The following is a 5801-nucleotide window of genomic DNA, read 5'->3' as shown; positions in this document are numbered from 1 at the left end:
CCTGAGGGAGAGGCTCCAGGAAGCTCAGAACAGAATGAAGCAGAACGCAGACAGGAAGAGAGTGGACAAGGAATATAAAATAGGGGAGATGGTATACCTTAAGCTCCAACCCTACCGGCAGAGCAGCGTCGCCCTCTGGCGCAATATCAAACTCACCTCGAGGTATTATGACCCCTTCAAGATCATAGACAGGGTCGGACCGGTCGCCTACCGATTGCAGCTTCCCGTGGGCTCCAAAATCCATCCCGTATTCCACGTCTCGCTGCTCAAACGCGGGGCACCTTCGCCGGCACATATCTCACCCACGGTGCCACTGATCGGAGAGGAAGGGCAACTGCTGGCGCGACCCGAGAAGATTCTGGATAGGCGAACCGTTCGGAGGGGGAACAGGGCCCTGACCCAGGTTCTCGTCAAGTGGAGTAATTTGGAAAAAACCGAAGCTACCTGGGAGGATTATTGGGCCCTCAAACGCCAGTTTTCCGACTTCGACCCTTGAGGACAAGGGTCGTCTGAAGGGGAAGGGAGTGTAGCGTCGGCGGAGGTGGAGCGGAGCAGATGAGGGGAAGTAGGTAGGAGAAATGGGATCCAGCAAAGCAACAGGATCCATATCAGTCAAAGAAGGGGCATAGTGGTAAATAAACTTAAGTTTATTGGAGCGGGCGCACTGCAGGTGGAGTGAGCGACTCACGGGTTGTGCCCGATTCGTCTGCTAAAAGGGGGGGGACAGCGGGCCTGCTAAGGAGCCCAAGTCCACCAGCAGATGAGGCCCACATCAGCCCATTAACATTTACCCATTAGTTATAGTTTAATCCTTTACTTTCTTGTAATTGCACTTTGGTATGTAATAGGGGGAGTATAAATAGAATTGTAATAGAGATATTAAGCATCAATGAAATAGTAAACTTCTTCCCCAATTTCCTCATCTCTTCTCACCTCAGCCTCATCTCTATCCCTAACCCCACTCTTACCTTCTCTACATCTCAATCCCTTCTCTTTTTCTTCTCTTACCCCAATTCCTTCTCAATTTCTTTACCCAACTCACTGATTTGGCAGTAGTAGTATACCCATCATCCAAGTCGCCATACGCACCTCAGCAAGTTCTCATCCTTGGTGGTTGCGACGAGTCCGGGATACTACAGGCCGATCTTTTACCATCAGGTTCAACACCTCAAGGATGAGGCTGACATTCCGGCAGCGGATGGTAACACGAAAAAAGGAGACGTCGAGGCGCTGCTCTCTACCCAGATCAACTTCCCAAAGAGCTCCAAAGCCACTCACTGTCGCTTTCACATCCTCTACGTTTCAGCATAAGATTGGCCAATGGTGTAGCTTGATCCAGACCTTGTGGCACAAGTGGCCTCTCTCCTCTTCCCCTGACTCAACCTAGTTAGAGAAGTGAAAAACAAAGTCCCCGAGCGGAATAGGGCTTCGACCGATGGCAGATTCCCTTGCGACCCAGCTGGGAAAGAAGACCGCGGAGGAAGAATCCCGAAAGAAGGCTACCCTGTAGTCCGAGGGCGAGCCTCCAAATCGAGCCACCAACCCTCGAGGCAAGAAGTCTAAAGAATCTCCCAGGTGCTGCCCAACCACATCCACCAAAGCCACACAGCCAGAAAGGGAGGGCTGTCCGGTCGACTGGGGCCTGAAGGGAAGAAAAGCTGCCGAGGAAAGAGGTCTCGCAGTGGTGGGACGAGGTTCTATAGTGGGGACGAGCGAGGCACTTCGTAGGCGACAAAATCTGGCCGAGTGACCGAATCGCATACAGAAGAGGCAGCGACGCGGCTCCCGACAGCGAGCAGCGAAGTGTCCCCTCTCGAAGCAACGAAAACAGCGCCCGTTACGTGAAGGGTTGAGAAGAAATTTGGGAGGGTTGAGAGGAAGGGAAGGTGTTGGTGGTGGGCCTAGTAGAAGAGGTGGAGACAGGTGGAGCATGTGGGGACAAGAGGGCAGTTTTAAAGGAGACGTTAGGGCGGACACGTGCTCCTCTCGTGGGAAGTAAAGGAGGGTAGGGCTGAAAGGATCGAACAGGAGCACGTCCGGGTCGGCGGAGGGGAAGCGGGAGAAGAGGATCGTTGGGATGGGAGGAAGAACAGGGAGGAGGGCGACGCCTTGAACCAACCCATCGTCCGCTAAGTAGACCTTATAATTGACTTCCCTAAGTAAAATTTTTTTATAAGTTCAGTGACTAGTGATTTATTTTACCTTAGACTTTCCTTTTGAGAAACTGTGAGTTGGTTTTGTTGGTTGTGCCCAGCTTCAATGCCTGATTGCTTCATATCATTATGCTGATAATTTCTGTTGGTTATTTCAAGCTTCAGTATATTGTCGCTTCGTCAAAATTAAAAAGGAAATGAACTTTTATTTCTTCCCTTGATTATGCTGATATTTTTTTGATTTTAAATATATGATCAGTATCATTAAATAAATGCCGGAATCTTCTTGAGAGACATTTGTACAGAAAAGATCAGCTCGGCAATGTGCTTATGTGTTGATTGGGACCCATTGGCGGAATCTATTTCTATTGGTCTTTCAAATGGTTCAATATCTGTGATCTCTCTCAGGGAATCCCAGTTGCATGTACTACAATCCTGGCTCACTCATGAATTCAAGCTATGGGCTACATCTTTCGATATCTGCCGCCCCGCACGTGTTATACGCTGGTTCAGATGACTGTCATTTTAGCTGTTGGGATTTGCATCAGAATCCATCCACCTTGGTGTTTCAGAATGCAAAGTCCCACAAGATGGGTGTTTGTTGCATCACTCAAGAGTCCTTTGGATCTGAATATTCTACTGACAGGAAGTTACGAGAATTCCTCAGAGTGTGGGTCAACGACAAAACCTGTAAATAAAAAATCTCTTCATTTAGGGGGAGCGGTTTGGGGAATTAAACACCATCCATATATTTCTGGTTTGGTATGTACTGGCGGCATGCATGCATGGTGGTTTTGCTGTTGTGAAGATCGGAGAGGGAGATGTTACTTTACTTGAAACATATTGCAAACATGAATCATAATTAGCATATGGAGCAGATTGGCAGAAAGGAGAATGCTTGGATGATCAGAGTTCCAAGACTTCAGTAGCTGCTACTTGTTCATTTTATGATCGCCTTCTCCAAATTTGGCAGCCAATAACCCTGATATGTTGAATAGTTTTGTGCTGTAACTTGACATCTTTTCTTGATGAGATGGAACACATTCTTGGCTCCTCCTACTTTAGGTAAATTTTACGTGTTTACTAGAGAGCAGTTACTTGAATAGCGCTATAGGAAGCAGCCTATATATATGGCCCATATATTTTTGAAGTAGATGATGGAATTTGCTCCTATGTGGATCATAATTTTATGTTGATCTTGTTGATGTATTTTGCTAACTTCTCAAACATGGAACCTTTTAGTTGCTTTTCCAATTTTTCTCCGTTCTGAATTAAACAATTAAATTCACTCTATGTGAAGTTACAATCATAATTGGATGGTGAGAAGTTTTTGGTAAATATAATATCCTGTAATGACCATTTATTTAGATTCACATTTGTTATTGATGTTATAAATGTACCTCGGACTATGTTTCTCTACGAAAACAAGTAGACAAATAGGATGCCAGCTCAAAATGGATTATCGCCATAAATGGATCTTACCCAATACAATGATCCAGTTTTGGATCTTGGCCTATCTCTTTCCTATGCCCCAAAAAGACCTCACAGGAGGTTTCCTTCCTATCACTATTCATTTAGCAACTTAATAAACGAATCAATATGCACGGTCCCAGTTAAATTGGCATTTCCTACCTCCAGGCATCATTGTCAAACTGCTATCTTTGAGGCCGCTCACATAAATTGTCTTAGTACTTCTTCTCCCTTCCGAATCAACTTGTGATGGATTTGGGTGGTTTCAATATTGCACGATATTTGTAAATTTGCTGAAGTTAATTTCTATTTCTATTTGTCAGTTGTTACTACCGGATAATTTGGGTGGGTTCTATTACATGATTGCTGTAAATGTTGTGCAGGTTAATTATTCTGCAAATGTTGTGCAGCAGTGCAGTTGTTACTAGGATAATAATGAAGTTGACAAGCACTCAATAGGATAATTTGGTTTTTGCATCTTTCTAGCTTCTGGTAGTGGAAGCCAACAGCAGCCAAGTTTGGGTCAGTAATAGGTAACTTTTGTTAAAAGAAAAGGCTTGGCTTCAAGATCATCTTCCACTTCAACTTGCATCATCTAGCTTCGAGCATCACGAACCGTTATCTTTACATTAAGACTGGATAGACTGATTTCGATGGCCCCTTGGAGATTTGTCATCGACTATTAAGGTCGTAATTGGGTTTGACTAAGGCGAAGGGAGCCGATTAATGTTTTGGATATGCATGAGCAAGTGATGTACACATGCAACTGATAATAGAAACTCAATATTATTCTTAAAAAGTAATGCTCAGAAGAAGAAGAGCTCTGCTGTTTTACTGATGAGTTCTTTGAGTGCTGCGGTTGGGACGGTGACTACTTATGTAGTATATGTTGGCTTAAATGGGCCAGCATCCTGCCCTGTGGCGGGAGGCCATGTTGGGCCGAATCATATTCGAAGTGACATGAAGCCGGGTGGGCCGAGTCACAATTGAGACCCGTGAGCGCTGTATCTGTACGCTTTAAGGGCGTGTTTGGTTCGAAATCGGAATCGGAATCGAAATCGGAATCAAAATAAGTTGGAATCGAAATCGGAATGACTCATTATCTAATTATGTTTGGTTCATCACCTGAATCGGAATCGGAATAAATCATTTCCATTGTCGGTGTTTGGTTCAGATGGATATAAAAAGCGTAATCAAATTAATATACTAACATTATCTTTATAATATATTAATTTAAATTCAAATAAAAAATTAAATATTAAAAATTTACATCAAAATTTTGAAATAATGTCAGAATTTTTAATCTATTTTTTTAAAAAAAAATTAAACTTTGAAGTTGAGTGGATAATTCAAAATATGAAATTAAATTTTGATTTATTCAAATTCAAACTTAAAATTACAATTTAAATTTTAATTTGAATCCATAAATTTAATTTAAGTTTTTAAATAAAATTTGAATAAAACTTTATATAAATTAAAATTTAATTTAAATTCAAATTCATAAGTTAGATTCGAAATACTTGATTAAATTTTAATTTTTAATTTAAGTTCAAATTAAAATTTAAAATTATATATTTAATTTTTAAATTTTAACTCATATTTTAATTTAAAAAGTTGAAAAAATAAATTTAATCCGAATAAATATCCATTCCGTCCGGATTCAACTTCCAATCCGGCCTCCTAGGCCGGATTGAAGAAAGAGGTGATTGGGGAATTCCCATTCTACTCGGGAATCGGAATTGGAATTGGACTCCTGCATACCAAACACCTATAAATGGATTCACTCATTCCGATTCCGATTCCAGGGTGAAAAAGAAGCGAACCAAACACGCCCTAAGAGAATTGGTTGCGTATTTCTAATAGCTCGAGCTTTTAGGATTAATGGTTAGCGCCAACGATCCGACAAGTGGTATCGAAGTCAGAGGTCACGAGTTCGATTCCCGCATGCTGCAAATATGTGCAGGTGCTGGTTCAATTCCCGCATACTGCAAATATGTGCAGCTGCTGGAGAACGATCCAACAGTATATACATACCTTGTAGATAAGTATAAAAGTATTGCATAGTTTAAGTTTAAATCGTGGGTTAATTGCGTACAGGTCTCTTGTAAACATATCTAATAGCAAATATATCCCTACAAAGTTTAATTTTTTATTTTTATTCCTGCAAAAATCTAGTGA

At 42.0% G+C, this 5801-nt stretch overlaps 1 pseudogene; it reads left to right on the top strand.

The window, feature by feature from the left end:
* The first annotated feature begins 2424 nt into the window (after positions 1-2424).
* Positions 2425-3308, top strand: LOC109704473 (annotated as a pseudogene).
* Positions 3309-5801: the final 2493 nt, after the last annotated feature.

This window comes from Ananas comosus, unplaced genomic scaffold (assembly GCF_001540865.1).
Source record: "Ananas comosus cultivar F153 unplaced genomic scaffold, ASM154086v1, whole genome shotgun sequence".
Classification (NCBI taxonomy): domain Eukaryota; kingdom Viridiplantae; phylum Streptophyta; class Magnoliopsida; order Poales; family Bromeliaceae; genus Ananas; species Ananas comosus.
The sequence above is the reverse complement of the archived record's forward strand: the minus strand, read 5'-3'. Positions and strand labels throughout refer to the sequence as shown.